We start from the raw sequence: 18747 nt of genomic DNA, 5'->3' as shown, positions 1-18747 counted from the left end.
GTTTGTTGCATAAAGACATTGTTTGGCTTCTAAGGACTTGGAATGCAACACTACTCTTTTTGTGCTGCTTTTTATGGTCAGTTTTTGCAAGAAATGCACATATCTACATTTATTTGCCTGCTGCTTATGAGAAGTGGGTAGGCTTAGGGTTAGATGTGGGTTTAGGTGCTCTAACATATTTCTGACCAGATAAAGAGTAATTGTAGAGGAAGAATACCTACAGGCTTTCAGCAGATTTTTTCAAATTTAATTTAAGAAGACCCTTTTAAGACCATTGTCAATGAAATTTTAGACATAAACTAAATGTCTAAACACTAAGGATTTCTTCTATTGGGCCGTAAGTAGTGGAAGATCATGTAAAAGTGTGTGTTGCTTTAGTTTTATTTTCCCTGATTAGGAAATTTAATTTGGAGAAATTGCTGTAAAAATGTCTAACAGCTGTTGTGAACTCTTTGCAATAAAAAAACTTTTAAAAAAATTTAAAAGAAGTTTTGAGATGGATTATAGGTGATTGAGTTTTGGCCAGATTGAGTAGCTTTACTTGGGCGTAGTGAAACTAAGACCTGTTATAAATTATTTAAGACCTACAACACAATATTTCAGTGAATTTAAGACTTTTTAAGTGGGCCATGAAACTCATTAATGCTTCAAGTTGGGCGTGGAGCTCTGTGAGCAGGAGGAGGAGTAAGTGTGGCCGGAAGAGCAGGGGAAAAAGAGGGGAGAGAACTACTGTCAGATGGCTCACAAAATGAGACACAAACCGTGGGGAGACCCATGATTTTAGAGTTTACATAGTTAAAATGCAAAGGAATAAACAGCAATTCAATTCCCTGCTACACATGTTATTCGTAATTTCATATGCACATAACAACAATTTGTTATATTATTATAAAGATATTTGTGTTTATATAAACACCTTGCCCTGTCTATTTCAACCATTAGCCCTACCGGTAATCTGGAGGATTTTAAACATAGGCAAACACAGCAGTTCGCATAAAGGCAATGTGTCTGAATGGTAACAAACTCAACTGATAAAAGACAACGCCCGCCATTCTCCAATTCTCGTACATCTCTCCCAACAAAAATGCTTGCTGAAAACCAACAATTTTGCTGTATCGGCCCTGACAGTATCGCGGGGAAAAACATGCAACAAATCCCCCCTCCAGTGGATCATGGAAAACCACATACGACCCTTCAATAACAGCTAAATACTATGTGCCGTGCGCAGAGTCCATGGATGCGGTCTCACCCAGTCATTGGCTCTCACAGCTTGACAGGTCTGCCTTCCTTCGGACAGCACATAATGTCGTGAATAATTAAGAAGAAGGGTCTTCATATAAGATAAGAAAACTCAGCAATGAATAATAACGAGAAACCAAACACAACATCACTGGACAGGCAGATTCGCGCTAAGTCACAGATTTTGATCCCACTTCAAAAATGATTTTAAACCCAGAAGCTGACAAAAGCTCAAAATTATCCTGTTTTCCCCACAATTAAAGCTGACAGGTGTTAACACTGTCTTCAATGATGCTCAACACACACAAATCTGTTAAAATCTCAAAAAAAAAAAAAGTACTCAAGGGTTTCTTAAATCTTGTGATCCCGCAGACACCCTGACCAACATTGTCAATTTATGAGCTACTTTTAACCTTCAGGTTTTTTGTGAAAACAGTGCCAAATGTTTATTTTTTTCTTGCTCTAAAAATCACTATTACATTAATATATAATGTAAAAGAAAAAAAGAGAACCATCCTTCTTTATTAATTTATTAAATAATTTGCTGATATTTAATTCTCAAAAAAGCTGGAAATAGGCAAACAGTATTAAAAGATGTCCCAGGACACTGATGACTCAAAGTATGTGCTCATGTGCTAAACAAGCCCAAAGCAATTCTTAACAATTACAGTTTGTGAAGGAAAATAAAAAATAAAAAAACGCTGTACAAGTATGACTCTTCATCCAGTGTGCATTTGCAGGCTGTGTTGCAACAGTATTCAATAAAAACCGAAGTATTTTTTTGGTGTCCACTGTCATTTCCTTTCATCATTCTGCCTCTTACTCTCCGCAACCCTCCTTTCTCAGCCAGTCTTTCTCTCTGGCATTTCCCCCGTCTATCTTTTCCTCATTCCTCAGCGATGGACAGAAGCACTTGTGTTTGACTGACGGCTCCTCAGAATAGCAGCTCTCTGGCCAGGAGGTGTTGGAGGCAGGCGGTGGGACTGCTGAGTATCAGTCTGGTTGATTTGGCCGCCTGCCTCTGTCTTACAGGATGGGGGAAGGGGGTGTCGCAACATGCCGCAATTTGATATCCTTGACACCTAAACAATGAAAGGCGCTGTGATTCAAATTTGTTCCTTTATGCAACACCTCTATCTTGCCCACTCAAGTACGTCATGCTTCACGTCACAGAGAAGAAAAAGATGAGCAATCCTTTTTTTGAAGTATAAATTTAGTCGCATTAAACGAAGACATTGATTCATGGTGAAAAATCAAGCGTAAGACTCCTAGGTGCAGTGAGTGTTGAGGACTGGAAGAGAACATGAAAGTCTTGTCTTAACATATTGTTTTTCATTATAATTTTTTTTTTTAAATCTGAACATGTTGAACTGAGAAAAAAGCTTTTATTAGATTGTATGATTACAGATGTGACACTAATTTTAACAAATATATAAACAATTGGTGGTCAGCTATATTTGAGAAACATTCAAATTATTATTGTCTTTGTACTAAATTGCCAATGAAAAAAGAAAACAAAATGTTCAACATTGATGTGGAATAGAGTGGAGGAACTATGACATCAATTTGTATGCAAAAACCCAGAAACGAGTCATCTTAACTTACATTACACAAATATCTAAAATATTAAGTCAAACTTTATTTAACCTAAACAATTAGTTTGAAACTGGATTAACTGTTTTTTTACAGTGTATATTTGCCATTTAATAAAAGAAATAAAGTACGATAAACATGATAATATTAAAATAAAAAGGAAAATGGATTTAAAAATATAATAAATCTGTCGACTGTGCATCAAAAGTTGTTTTGGATTTTAGCATTTTCACTCTGCCCCTTCAAAACAAACTCAACATTCGGAAACACTTTACATAGTAACTGTTATCTTTACTGAGTTGTGAGTTGTTAAAGTAATAAAAATAAAACAGAAGCGATGAGGCTGTTATTGAAGAATGGGGGAGTGCAAACCACACTAGATATAGTGACAATACCTTGGGTCAAAGGGAGTTTGGAAAAATTTTCATAAAAATCTAATTGCCAATGCCTCTGACAAAATGGGGGAAAAACAGAACCATAAAAGTAACAAAGGCTAAAAGAATTAATGTAAACTGATAAAAATCATTATTTGAAGTATACTACGGGGAAAAATGTTTAAAACAAAAAACTAATTTTAAGTTCTATATTAGTACTCAATGCAATCTTGTAGAAATTATTTTACTTACGATGTTTTGCTATATTTACAATAACTCTTACAATCATTCTTCTGATCTGGGGTTAATTTTCTACTCAAAAAGGCACATTACTAAAAAACATTGATTGTTATCATAACTGTGTATTGTGCATCAAGTATTAAAGTCTCTGTGTTTAGTTAGGTGCTTTATTATTTCATTTATGTCAGCATGTTATCATATTCTAACAACAAATGCTGCTGTATTGTTTACTTAAATGTTTTTAGTAAAGCATGCATAAAGAAAAATCTGTGCTACATTTTTTAGTTAAAAATACAAAGAAAATAGGATACTGGAAGCAAAGTATTGCAAGGTAAAAGTCAATTTTGTAATTTATATTGTTTTACATAACCTACACTTAATTCCATACATACAATTTCATACACACACACACACACACACACAAAAAGACAACTTTTAACTCCTGTTTTATTTCTGGGAATTAAAGAAAAAATTCTGAAGTGGCCCCTTTAAATGAACCAGACTCATGAACCTTTGTTTAACGACGCTTTAATATAGTGTGTTTATACACGTATGGGGCATTAAAGAGGGCCATTATGAATCACTGATCCATGACTCGAGTGCCGTCTGGGTGACGAACTCAGATCTCCTAGAGTCCTGCATGCTGAGTTTTGATTGGCTGTGACTGGGAGAGCAGGAAATAGAGCAAGCAGCAGGAGAGAGGAAAGATTGTGAGTGTGTGATGTTTAGGAGGCACCTACGCACCCGAAAAAAAAGAAAAAAAAAAGAAATCAATGGCCACATTCACAGCCTGCAGTGTGCATAAAGGTAGACTCAGAGCTTTATCCTCGCCACCTCTCAACATGCCTTTTCCTATCTGCGCATTCAGCTCATAATCACTCTTCTTTAAATACGGCTAGACTCCTCATTCACTGACTAGTCTCTGGACTTATCTTCAGACCACAGTGTGCTCTCATGCTGCTAGTGCCACAAAAGATGCCAAGGCCAGAGAGAAATATAAAGACTAAGATAAAGACTAAATGAGAAAAATAGGACAAGAATATTGCATTTGTTGCACATGAAAGTATGAAGAACGGAATGAGACTATTGCTTTTTTAATCCATTAATCTATTGTGCTCCATTATGCCTTTTTAAATACTGGATTTTATATAATGTGGCTGTTGTGAATGCAAAAAGTCTGCACTTCAATTTGACTCCTACAGGAAAGCATCTATTATCAATTGCTGAAATTAGTCATAATCAATTCCAGTTTTACTAGTTTTTACCAGTTTAACAGATCATAATTATTATAGATCAGAGGTGGGTAGAGTATCCAAAATCTATACTCAAGTAAAAGTACAAGTACTTAAGTAAAAAATAAAAGTAAAAAAGTAAAAGTACAAAAGTATTTGATGAAAAAATTACTCAAGTAAATAGTTACTAGGTTCTTTTCATTATATATAACACCATTTTTATGTTTTTTTGTGTTTTTATGTTAAAAATAATGTTTAAATGTTAGATTTTTTAATGGTTAATAGTGTGAATGACTTACAACATAGGCGCGCACGCTCTAATCGAAAGCGGGAGACACTGCAACCTCTCGCGACACAACCTCCCCAATGTGGCGCCCCGCAATATTTGCAAACAAGTAATGTGAATCATATTTATTATTATTTGACAGTGACTGAGGAACACCGCCAAATGTAGCAAAGTAAGAGCAATGATTTTTCTTATAATTTACTTGAATAAAAATAGACATATTTAAATATTCAAAACGTACATGTTACCCAACAATTTTACTCAAGTAAATGCAACGAAGGAAATGTAATTCGTTACTACTCACCTCTGTTATAGATCCTAATTTAATAGATAATTAGATCAGTAATATTATATTTATATAATGCCAGCCTATGGTCTTAATTGGCTGAGAACTGCTTTATTTTGGTAGTTGGTTAATGTTGTGAACATCATGCGGTAGCAGTATTTTTGGTCTACACTAGAGATGCCCAAACTAGGGCCCACGGCCCAAAGTTGGCCAATGGTAAACTTTGATTTGGCCTGCCATCCCATCTGAGAAGAAAAGGAGAGTGAGGGGGATGGTTTACAGACTGTCATTCCTTTTATTTGTTTATTTATTTTTTTACCTTTTTTAGAAGATAAAAAATGACAGAAGGGGGAAAAAAATTAAAACAAATAAAAAAGCGATTGTCCAACACAATCTCACGGCAATTCGTAACTTTTTCATTTAGTGGCTAATTCGTACAAATTCGTATGATCTAATTTGTACATTTTAGTACGATTTGCGTATCCCCCAATGACGGTTGGGTTTAGGGGTGGGGTTAGGTGCCATGCCTCCTTTTTAAAATCGTACATTTTCTTACGACTGAACTCGTACGAATTCATACGAATTAGCCACTAAATTGCCAAAACGTAAAATACTTACATTTTCTCGTGAGATCAGGCTGGATTGTCATATGGGTTACAAAGTCATGATGCATTTAAAGTACATTATTACAAATTGTTTACAATGACATACTCAGTCCATTTTTGACAGGACTTGTTGCACTTTTTTTAATAAAATTTTTTGTTAGAAGTCAGTCTCTCCATACGTTGTATTTCCTTTACAATCCCTATTCATTGGCTCTTGTTGGAGGATCAGCCTGAAACCTTTTTCGAGTTATGGCTTTTTCTTTACTTTTTTTATTATTAAAGTAATCTCTAACTAGCAAGTATTTGTAAAAATCCTGCTTAAATAGGCCAAATGTATCTGATAAGGTCTGATAACTCATGAAATATCCATTAGAGGTGACTGAACTGAATGATGTGATTCCTCTCCAAACCCACTGGCGACTTCAATGTAAAATAGTTTGTTATATTTATCTTCAGCCCACCACTCTCAATAATACTTGGTTTTTGGCCCTTCACGTGAAAAAGTTTTGGCATCCCTGGTCTACATAAAGCATTTACCATAGTGCAAAATTTGCAAGAATATTTTCATTTTTTCAGCCATGACTAATCTAAATGCCTCTAGTATTTGCTTTCATGAGAATAACAGAAGCATGTCTGGTTGGTTTATAATTATAAGCACTAAATAAATCTAATGCTTTTCTAACGCGCAGATCTAAATTTCACTAACAAAAGATTCATTCATTCATTTTTTTCAGCTTAGTCCCTTTATTAATCTGGGGTCGCCACAGTGAAATGAACCGCCAACTTATGCATATGTTTTATGCAGCGGATGCCTTTCCAGCCACACACACTCTTATCTACACTACGGCCAATTTAGCTTATTCAATTCACCTATAGTTCATCACCTATATCGCAAGCACCCAGAGGAAACCCATGGCTCGAACAAGCAACATTCTTGCTGTGAGGAGATTGTGCAACCCACTGCACTACTGTGATGCTATTATAACAAAATATATATATATTTTCAAATAAAAATGTATTAGTTCATCCTTTCTGTGCTATAATTTAGATCTATGACAATCAATCTCTCAAATTTAATACAAAACAAACTATTTTGTGTTCCAAAGATGAATGGCTGTCTTAAGGCTCATAAACACAAGGACATTTTTTGCTCTGTCTTATCCTCAGTGCTTTCGGAAAAGTTTTTCAGTATTTACAACCAAGCAATTTTCACTGGCGTTGAGCAAAATGAACAGACGTTAGATTGCTCTTCTTAACGAATAACCCCAGTGCACAAGTTAGTGCTGCGCAATTTTTCGCTTCTGACACTCACTTGTTACACAAGTATAGAGACTGTGATGCAGCATGTAAAAAGAGACTGAGGGAGTTTTCTTTTTATGCTTTTACTCTAGCGTTTAATGTGAATGCTAACATTGGCGGCCTTTGTTTAGTTATGATGTGTTCAACGTCAGCCTTTACAGTGTTATTTTTCTTCATTTTTAACCACTTAAAGGAATAGTTCACGCAAAATTTGAATTTAGTCACTATGAACTCACCCTGAAGTGGTTAGAAAGCACATCTTAAATTTTGGGTGAACTGTGCCTTTAAGATATACTATTAAAATAATCAAACACTATTTTATTATGTAGACTTATACATGTAAATGAAAACTTTGTTGAAACTAAATTACCTTCAAAACAATTTGAAACCAATATACACATTAGCATTATTCTAAGAAATTGTGCACTTATAAGTTTAAGTGCCAGGTGACTACATTGTACGTATTAGGAAACACCCTCCTGGGCTTGTGCAGAATGACAAGGGTGGCACGATAAATCTGTGCCCAATGCACAGTCATCACACACACGCCATAAAGACAACAGCGCGTCTTCACAGAATCATAATTTACAGTCCCATCCAGATGCGCAACAGCGATAAACCACCCCAACGCTAGAAAATAAGAAAATATACTGCCTCTATTTCCTGTCTCAGAATTACCAGCAGCAAAGACAATGACCCTGAACTTTGAGGATCTAGCAAACAAAGTTGATAAACATGTACAGTATGTAGCAGCATAAATTCCTATACTGCCCAGACTATATGTTGACCTGCCCCTCCACTACTGTAGACCAATAAAACAACAGCAGAGGGTAAAAATAAAGCGAGAGGCATGTCGCACAGCTGTGAGATACTTTAAGATTTGTGTGCTGTCAGTCTGCTTAAATCTCAACAGCTGAGATGACAAGAGGTTGTGGATTTTTTTTAGCTCTCTGCAGTTTGCCTGGTCTGTTAATCATATGGGTTGCGTTCAAGACACATTTGCTTGCGATGCAGCCATAAAACAGAGATATTCTCACAACAAAATAAAAAAAAAAATCACCATTACAGGTCTGACAAACCATCTATGTTTGTATGGCAAGCTGTTTTTAACACTTAATATTGTATATACAGAATATGGGGTGATTCAAAAGGAATACCACAACTTACGGGTTGATGTCACTCGAGTGTCTGGAGGGGTCATATTGAACATCTATCAACTTGTTTTCTACTGGAAAAAAAACTATTAAGTGCTCTTCACATTGCTAAATTACCCAAGGTTCCATCATGTTTCTTTGATTAAATACAGATTTTCTAAATTGTGGTACTCTTTTTGAATCACCCATATACTAAGTGTATTAGATACTTCTGTATCAGACCATGTATTAGTGTTAATATTTATTAGATACTTGTACTTAAGGCTGGGCGATAAAATCGGTATAGATATTTATTGACTATTTAAAACTATTTAGCTCAGTAAATGTACTTTTGTATAAATCCTAATAATCCTGAATGTTCAATAATTATTTACATGGAATGATATGAAACATGATATATCATGATCATTGTTTTGCAATATTGCCCAGCCCTACTTGTACTTATTCAATAAATACTCAATTTTAGTAACAGATAGTTAGATTAGTTACTCTTATGGTCCTTGCATGTTTTTAAAAGTCAAATTTAAGTATTTTCAAGCACTTACCAGATGATATTTCAAACTTTCCAGCACTTTACAAGTGTGTTGAAATTACATATTTACATACATATACATACCTCATCACATTATATCTGATGCTATTTGTTATATTACTCTACAGTATAGTATAAGGAAAAATCTCATTTTTGCCCAACATTGAATTCCTGTATTTTACTGTCTTAAATGTAATTTACTCACATCTTGTGTGATCTTTCATCCTAAATTAATATTTATTTTAATTCCATGCATTGTTCATTCACAAAGCAGTGATCTCCGTAAATTTTGTCTTCACCTACTGCTTAAGCAAAGAGCACAGATGAAGAACGGCTGATCATGCTACAGGTACATATGCAGACTCCAGAGTTTTCACTTTATGTGAAAGCAAAAAGATTTCCTTAACTAAGCAGTTAATTATTATTATCTGTTTACCAACATAATTACATTTTCAGTTTGAAGCACTTCACCCAAAAACCAAACATTTTTCAAACCTTTTAAGCATTTTCAAGGACTTACAACAACTGTACAAGCTCTGTACTATTCAGTATTAAATATGCACTAGTGATGAATAGTGATGAATATATTACCAAATATCTCATGAAGAAGTACTAGTATCCTATACTATTAGTAACCAATGATTAAGTATGAAAAAGATTCCAGTATCTAAAAAAAATAAGTAGTAGAATTAAGACAGATACTAGTTGATTTAATAATAAAACGGCTTGCCATACAATGTCAGTCAAGCAAATGAAACACACTAAACTTCAATCTTAAGAGGTACTTACCTTTTCCTTTCGCCGCTAGGTTTCTGAGAAGAGCTTAAAAGTTGTTCACCTTCACGTTAATAGTCTCTTTTAACAACAGGCCTCAGTAAAACCTCCCGGTCCTTCCTTAACTGGAAAATGTGCAGCACGTTTGACAGTAGAGAGCTGGACAAATGAGATGAGCAAGTGAAAGACAAATGTTTGGAGCTAATTGTTGCGCCAGAGAGAGTGCTTTTTTACTCATTCACTCCACTAAAACCATTAAAAAAAGAGCTGATGGAGTAGAGGAACAAGCAATGAGGAAAGACAGAGAGAAAGAGGCTGAAAGGAGAACATGCAGTGCTGAGAGGTGGCAAATCTGCTTCCTCACACTCAAATTGGCTCCCAGTTTCCTCCACCCACTTAACTCTCTCCCTCGTCCCCCATCATGAGTCATCAATCCCTCTGCCAATCACAGTTCGGCAGTCCAGATGATTAAAATCACCTCTTAGCTGAAAAAAGGACACAATCTGATCAAAAGACCAAAAGTGCAATGCATTTTTAGATGTCTTACACAATCTTCTGGAACTCGCCAATCTGTACCGGAAGCAAGCAACGTGTTACCCGAAAAGAGAGAGGAAAAAAAAAAAGGGGGGGGGGGGGGGTTAAGGTGGCCGGGGGGGTGGGTGTTGGGGTATGGGGGGATGTGGGTGTTTAGGAGTTGGGTTTGGTGGTTGGTTTAAGCATCAACACAATGAAACTGTAATACAGTTTTATGTAATTTTTTTTCTGATTATTTTTTTCTGAATGTGTCCTGAGCAAGTGCTTTTCTAAACACCACAAAATTATTAATAATTTATTTTAATTATAAATAATAAAAATAACAAATTCTTTTACATGATATACATAAAGATTCATTCAGTGTAATGTAATAGTTTATTTACAAAAAAAATCTTTAAGTCAAATTTGGAACACAGATTATTTGATGAAATTTTAAAAATCTGTATCATTAAAGGATCATGATGTATTCCCAAAATACTACTTAATAGTCGTTTTGAACCTTTGCCATGATGTGAAATCCCTAGAATTCAAGAATATTTAAATCATTTAAAATATAACAAATCCATTATGCATAATTAATTATTCTAGCCGGACTTCTAGCATTACATCATCCACATAGACTGATTGTGCACACACCTGAACTGAATCACGGTAATGACCCACGCCACCTATATAAGCCACACTCTAACCACTGTTCAGTGTGAAGTCTTGTTTAGCCCCGGCCAGCATTACTGAGCGTTCTTTCCTGCCTGATCTCCTGTGCATAACCCCGGACTGTTTCTGACTCTGAGTTGCCTTCTGCCTGCCCACGACCCTTGCTTGTTACACGGACGCTGAACCACGCTGCCTGCCCTCGACCCACGCCTGTCTTAAGGATTCTGAACCACGCCGCCTGCCACTGATCTATGCCTGGTAACTCACTCTGTGTCTGTCAGCCGCCAGCCCCACGACCTTATTGATTACTGTTGATGTGTGTTCGCACTTTAGTGCGTGTTGGATGTTTGTGTTTGACTGTGTCTAATAAATACTGCAAAATGGATCCCTCCGTGTCAGTCTCCACGTTACAACAGTCACATATTATTCTTTTTTTTTTTTTTAGACTTGTTTTGTTTTTAAAATAGTAATTTAGTTATGGCAGAAAATATTTTATTTTGCAAAAAAAAAAGTGCAGCATTTAAGAAAAAAAAATGAAATGGCTCTTTAACCTTAAATTTGTTTCAAATCATTTTGTGAATTGTGAAATTAGTCTCGTGAATCGTATCGAATCATGAGTCAGGTGAATTGTTAGATCCCTATGAGTGACAATCATGTTTATGACAGATTTATGACAAGTTATGTTGTCTTGGTAATATCAAGTTGTCATGACTAAGACATCTCCAACAATGTCATCTTTGCATTTAAAATGACATAACTATGCTAATGACAATGACAGTTGTCATAAGCATGCATAAAATCCGGTTCATATGATTATAAAGGTGTTGTGATAGTCTTAGGAACCCCCTTCAAATAAAGTGTTACCATATAGTTTAATAAGTACAAGTTAGAATAAATATGTTGTTTAATTTTTACTCCATGACAAATGAATGATTTTTTCACCTGTATTTTGACATTTTATTTTACTTTACACTTTACTTGCATTTATTTTGTCTCTTTAAATATAAAATCATTTTTGTAACTTAAAAAGTTTTAAACTAAAACTGAAATCTTAAATTAAACTAATATAATTTTAAGAAAGATTAAGTGAAGCTAATGTCACAGCCTCTGGTAATACAAGTATAATCACTTGAGAAATGAATTACTGAAACCTAATAATTATAAATAAATCTGACAATCCACAGCAGTGTAACCTCTGTAAACTCAATTAAGATACTTTTTAATGTGCTGATTAAGTGATAAGTAATATAAAGTTAATTAATAGTAATGTTTAATTATCAAAATATATATTTTTACATAAATTAAAAACTCCAAAATGTTTATACAGCATTAAGGAGGAATTCGATAAAAAATATGAATTGATTAAATGTTTATACTGTCACATTTAACCAATTTATCATTAAAATGATAAATTAGTTTAATGTGACAGTAAAAACATTAATAACTTTGCCAACCCCAATCACAGCAGTATATTACACAGATTTTAAGTAACATTGTATCACATTCAGTCCAGAGACTTGAGACAAATTGCCATTCTCCACATTCCCATACACTCCCCATTTCTGCATCCCATCAAGCTTGCTCTTGCCACAATTTATAAATATATATGCACATAATTTGCCCCTATAAGCAACATTCTAGTCTGACATTATCTCTAAATGTTAGAAGAATGAGTCTATGCCAAGACTTGGAGCGGTAAAAATTCCCGGCTGCTTGCACGACTCTTTAATGTAATTATATGTTAGCTCGGCACCAGGCAACCTGCTCTGAATGGAAGCTTTTTATGTGCAGTTTAAGTGTGGTCGGTCATATGATGCGAGACGGAGCACCTCAATAATCGCCTGTTGTCTCCTGACTCACATATTTGCACAAATTTGCATTCTGCTTGTTACTAGGTGTACTTCATGCTCAGAATGGGTTTTGTGTATCGCATGTGTCAGGAAAACCACCAAAGAGGCATTTAAAAGGGCTAGTTCACACAATTTTTTTTAAACTGATGTTAATTTATGCCACGTTCACATGAGTGAGTTTCTGTTTAAAAAAAAAACTTCTTTTCATATTAGTGCATTTTAGCATTGATGGACCAAAATAAGGCTTTGGAAAACATAACCCTCCCTGATAGAGTCTTCTGTGCATCCTTCCATAATAACTTTACATAACACGTTTTTTTTTTTTTGGTATTTTAGTGACACATGCCTAGAGTAAAGAAAACATGTAACTGCAGAAAGTGCATCAAATATGTTTACTTTTTAAATGACACATTTGATGAAGTACAAACAATCTTTTTTTTCTTGATCCAAATTAGAGTGGTACAAATTGAATTTGTCCTTATAATGTCATTAAACATCATTAAATATTAATTTACAGAAATTATTCCTGAGCTCTGACACTTCAGATGAGAAATGTTAACGACAAATTCAGTTTGTTTTACTGACAAAAATAATCAGAAAAATATTCCTGGCACAATTATATTGGCATCTTGACATTCATGTTTATGACAGATTTATGACAACTTAGGAGTGGGAGAAGAAAATGTATTCATTGATGCATCACATTTTATTCAATAATGTTTCAGATATGATTCTCAAAAGTTCAGTTTTGATTCTGTCTTCAAATTGAATTCAAGGGGTGCTGGCCTGCGTTATCACAAGCAAGAAACGAAAGTAATAATAAATGTTAGCAGACGTACATATGCTGTCGATTTTACTTTATATCAACAAAGGCTTATTCACCCCCTATAAACATTTCTTTGTGAATTATGTAGCCAGAAGTACGTATGGCTGCATTTAATTATTATGACCGCTTTCCACCTCTCTAAGGACATCTTTCCGGCTGTTACCAGTTTGTCCAATGGCTTACCACGTATGTCGATGGACTTGAGACGCAGAGAGGAGTTGACCATTACGACGAGGTTCGAATCCAGTTAAGAACGGTACCAGAAAGCAGGTAAGGCAAAAACAAAACCCCAAAAATATATAATAGACGAGTAAATAACAGGGTGAAAATGTGGTAAACTCTGAAAACGTAAAAATCAGGCTTCCGCGAGGGCTTTTCTTTTTCTGGATTGCTTTTGAAAAAACTATCGGTTGCGTTTAGGGAAGGAGGAGGATGGGTCAGTTGATTGGTCAGTCAGTCAGTCAGTCACTCAGTCAGTGAGTCAGTCAGTCAGTCGACAGCGACCTCTGGTGGATTTACGTTAAAAAGGCAGGCACTAATAGCACTCACAAGAGAAATTTGAGATCTGAAAAAGCATACATAGCGGTTTCTGGTGGTTTCAATCAAATCAGTGAAATAGCTCTATTGCTCATCAGTAGCACCAGTCACCACATACGAACGCACGGTCTGAAAGTTGTTTGCTCTTCCCTTACTCCCAACCTACTACCTGGCTGCTTTAAATCTGATTTGCAGTCAGAGAATCAAAGTCTTCATTCACAAACTCAAAAACAATAAAGCAAATACTCCAACATAAATAGTATACAAAAAGCAAATACTCAAACCTGAATACAATAACTATCAAATGTAAATGTAATAATAATCATATAATCCAATCAACCTATTTATTCCAAACCGAATAATAATGAAAGAAAGAAATGGCTCCAGCAATTACATTAGAGACGAGTGGAAGATTGCTGCTTGTGTTTTGCAAATGTGGGTAGTGAATGAAAGTCATACCAGCATGAACAACTACTACACAGTGTTGTAAACAAAAGCATTGTAAACTACGATTTTTTCACTGCACTATAAAATTATCTGACGAATTAGAAAAAAAAGAGAGTTGATGTTACTTTAACTAATTTTAATAAGTTAATCAGGTTTCAATTAAAATTTAAGTTATAAAAAATTTACTAAACCTTTTTAGTCATGTCAGTTTACACTAATCAAGCTGATAAATAAATATAAAATATTATTATTTATTTTGTTTATTTGCTTTGAAGTCTGTGAAAAATTGCCATGCTCTCTTCTGGAATAAGAGTTATTTGTACTTCATAATTGTTTTTTTTGTTTGTAATCTGCCATTTAACGTTAAATTCAGAGCTTGTTCATCCTGATATGTGTAACTTTAATCAAATAAATCATTTAAAAGAAAAGCAGCACAGCCATACAGAGATTTCAATCAGAAAACAGAAAACAAACGCAAACAGCTCCTTACAAACTACGATATGTTACCAAATAAAATAAAAAACTACACACAGCATACATTTCGTCCTTATTTAGGTTCAAAATAACAAAAAATATAGCCTACAGTCAGTGAAAACCTCTCATCTGTGTCTGTAATCTTCAGCAGCACGTGTAGCCTTTGTTAAAGAGTAATTCCACCATTCCTAGTTCATATTAGTCCAAAAGGTGATAATAAAAATTAAAACAAGGCAGTTTGTTCACGCTTGCTGAAGAAATAATGTGCTCCTTTTTTTTCCGGCTTCTCCTTTTTTTCGCGCTTCACTCTCGCGTTTGTCAGTGTCTGACAGGATCCGCTTTCAAAAGCATGTCAATAATCAAACGCATGTTATTATCATAAGTTTAAGAAGTTTGTTATTTCAGATATAGACGTGCGGTGAGTGCAAGCAAGAAAGCAAAAATGCTCACGCTTCAGACTGGATCGTAAAAAACTACGAGGCACAGGGTAGATTCTGCTCTACTCCATGGCTTTGTGGCTGTTTATCAAGACGACAACAAGGCTTGTTTGAGCCCGGATCGACCATGGCTCGATATTATATGTATATATAATTACGCTGTAATCGCTTTGCTTGTCGGCTGTGTATTTTAAACATGGCGGGTTTTGTGTTTTTATTCTGGCTTGTTGCGCAAGCGAATGACTTGTCTCTGTAAACCAATAGCATTCAGCTGCACGTCTAGCTTCGCCTTTTTGTACCCTTTCTGGTCTTGGGTACCCTTACGAAAGGGTGCCGAAAAAGTGGTACGGTTTGGTTCGGTACAGCTTTTGACAGTGAAAACGTCCATAAAAGTGTACCAAACCGAACCGTACCGTACCACTCAAGGGAAACGGGCCACAAATGAGAGATTAAACTAACTATGATGTTTACACACCAAGCATAGTAGACCTATGCTGTTTATACAAATTACATTGTAATTTGTGTCTAAAATATACATATACTGTACACAACCATATTTTCATTTGTATTTTTTTCTCTACAGAATATTAATGGATGTTCTACCAACATAAAAGGATTTTTTGTCTTTAAACTCAGTTTAATGCTAGAAATAAGCTGTTTTCCTCCTCTTTAGAAATGTATTGGAAATGCCAATTTAAATGCCACATGCCCATAAAAAATAATTCTGCTTCAAAAGATGTATCGTCAGGAGTCATGGGAATTGATTTGTTTTTGTTTTTTGACCCTCAAAGTACCAATAACCATTGCATTTTATGAATCACCAAAGATCACAGATTCAGATAAAAAATCTTTTTGAATGTTCTACAGAAAATAAATAATTTACAGCATTTTTCCCAGTACATTACAACTATACCTTTAAAAACTCTGAAATGACATCTGAAAACAAAGTATGTCATGGCAAAGTTGAAAGTGTTTTATTAAAATAAAGAAGAAAAGCAGTGTGTAACTTATTCCATCTCACATCATCACTAATTGAAGTTATCAATCAATAGAGACATCCCAAGAGAGATGGATTCTGGGATTTGAGAGAAAAACAGCAGGATCTGTTTCCACACTTAATGAATGAAACAGCTCGACCCGCCAGTTAACAAACGCACTCTATCCTTGCTTAAGTGGGAAAACAATTTGTGACCCACATAGACATCTTTGACTAAGCACAGAGTGTGGAAAACCTCAAAATATTCTGAAGAGGGCAAAGAGAGAAAGCGCATGCATAAAAAGGCATTAAGAAAAACATAATGAAATCCGAGAGCGGGAAGGAAAAGACATCAACAACACGACCTTTTTGGACTGCGAAGGGCTACAGGATGGTAAGACACTCATGTATCACAATCAATTTTCCTCTTAAATCAATGCGTTCACTCTCATTTTGGACAGAGTGGAAGAAGGAAATGAATATGATACCAAAATGAGTCTATCACATGTTAAATATCGGTTGTTTTTTGCTTTTTTTTAAATGTAAATGGACTTTATAAGCATAATATTACAATCTCATTATTGAGGAAGCACGTAAAAACTGTATTCTGAAAAAAAAAATTCAATTTGATGGGAAGAAAGGTTATTAGAGTTAATTAAAACTATAACCATGAAAATGCTAGAAACAAAATAAACATGAACTGAAACGGATTAATATAATTTAATGTTAGGCCTCTTTTTTCTGACCGGCTTTTTGGACTCACCTTCGCTTTACATTTGGAAATTAGATTTACCACCTCTGGGAACTCTGCTAAATTTAATAAAATGTGGGATCCAGACTTTTTTTTTTCTAACACAACAAAAAGACTAACAGTGTTGTTTGATTTCTGAAGGCTTGAGAGAGAAGGCTCACTCTCTCTCTCACTCTCTCTCTCACTCTCTCTCTCTCTTTACATCCATTGATGTGTCTTTTTGTAGGTCATATGAGGTCCAGACAAAATCTGCTGAATATTTTTTTGCTATTTCTGTGCAAAATCTGCAAACTTATGTGGAATGAGTGTGGAGTATCGCAACTAAAAACTTAATATTTGATTAAAAAAACAATCATAATAATACCTTTCTAACTTTTATTTAATAATTACAATGCAAATCCAATTAGATCAACTTAATTGGTAAACAAAGCAAGTGTCTTATATAATATATCTACTAAAACACAAAGAAAATATGAGAAAATAAAACCGGTAACACTTTATTTTGATGGTCCATTTGAATATTAGTAGACCGTCTGCTTAAAATCTGCTGATACTGCTCCTTTAACAGACATTTAACTGACTTTAAGAAACTTTGCAAGTGCATGCCAACTTACACTAACCTCAACCTAACAGTCTACTTATAATCTAATGAGAATTAGTTGGCATGTAGATGCAAGGTAACTTAAATTCAACAAATGGACCATCAAAATAAAGTGTGACCAATAAATCATGTAAACATTTTCATATTTCGTCACCTTGGAATTATAAGGTTCTATCTGCATTCTGAATGATTTTAGATAATGAGCTTTAAAGTATGTGTGTAACATTTTTTTTATTAATAAAAAGTCTTGAAATCTAAACAACTTATAAAAAATATTCCATGATGTCAATAAGTTGTCATTTAAAAAGAATAACTCAGTTTTGACAAAAATGTCAGAAAAGAAACCTTATGATTCTAAGGTGACGATTTGTCAATAATATTACTGAAATTAATTAAAGACTGAATAAATATTAATTTACAAACAATTACACAATTAATTAAATGCTCAATGATGGACTAAAAATCTGCAGATTTCTGCGTAAGCAGATTCCATGTGGGTCTATGTCCTATATGTCGCCATTTATCCCTTGTTTCATGCTTTATTTTACTTTTGCACTGATCATAGTTACATGATCAGTTTGTCTGCCTGTTTTTCTGTCTGCAAAAACTGTAATAAAAATATTTTAAAATTTTTAATTATTTAATCAATGCACTCTATAAACTGTTTTATTCATTCTCTTTTCTGCAAAGAATCCTTTAGTAATCAGGGGTCACCAAAGCGGAATGAACCGCCAACTTATCCAGCATATGTTTTACGCAGCAGATGCCTTTTCAGCTGCAACCCATCACTGGGAAACATCCATACACACTCATTCACATACAAACACTATGGATGATTTAGTATACCCAATTCACCTATACCACGTGTCTTTGAACTTGTGGGGGAAACCGGAGCACCCGGAGGAAACCCACGCAAACACGAGGAGTGTCAGGATCTGTCATTTAATGACTTTAATTTTTACATGTTATGATTTTGTTTCTCCACTAGATGTCCCCATTTCTCCCCATGTGTTGTTTAAGTTCAGTAATTACGTGATTGGTTTCAC

At 34.7% G+C, this 18747-nt stretch overlaps 1 protein-coding gene and 1 long non-coding RNA gene across 3 annotated transcripts in view; both read right to left on the bottom strand.

Annotated features, from left to right (window-relative positions):
- The window catches only part of prickle2b (prickle homolog 2b), a 211650-nt gene that overhangs the window by 82913 nt on the left and 109990 nt on the right, over positions 1 to 18747 (bottom strand). The window contains exon 1 of one of the 2 annotated variants that reach the window (XM_087271906.1): positions 9630 to 9982. The exons of the other annotated variant lie outside the window; for it this stretch is intronic. The gene's annotated coding sequence lies outside the window, so the exon portion shown is untranslated. Of the gene's footprint in view, positions 1 to 9629; positions 9983 to 18747 lie in introns of those variants that run through there. 2 annotated transcript variants of the gene reach the window in all.
- On the bottom strand, positions 1755 to 4182 carry LOC147841766 (uncharacterized). The gene is made up of 2 exons (XR_015502620.1): positions 3869 to 4182; positions 1755 to 3756 (listed from the first exon to the last, which is right to left on the bottom strand). It is a non-coding gene; the product is annotated as an uncharacterized LOC147841766 (long non-coding RNA).

The sequence above is a fragment of the Danio rerio genome, chromosome 11 (genome assembly GCF_052040795.2).
Source record: "Danio rerio strain M-AB ecotype USA chromosome 11, GRCz13ab, whole genome shotgun sequence".
Classification (NCBI taxonomy): Eukaryota; Metazoa; Chordata; class Actinopteri; order Cypriniformes; family Danionidae; genus Danio; species Danio rerio.
The sequence above is the reverse complement of the archived record's forward strand: the minus strand, read 5'-3'. Positions and strand labels throughout refer to the sequence as shown.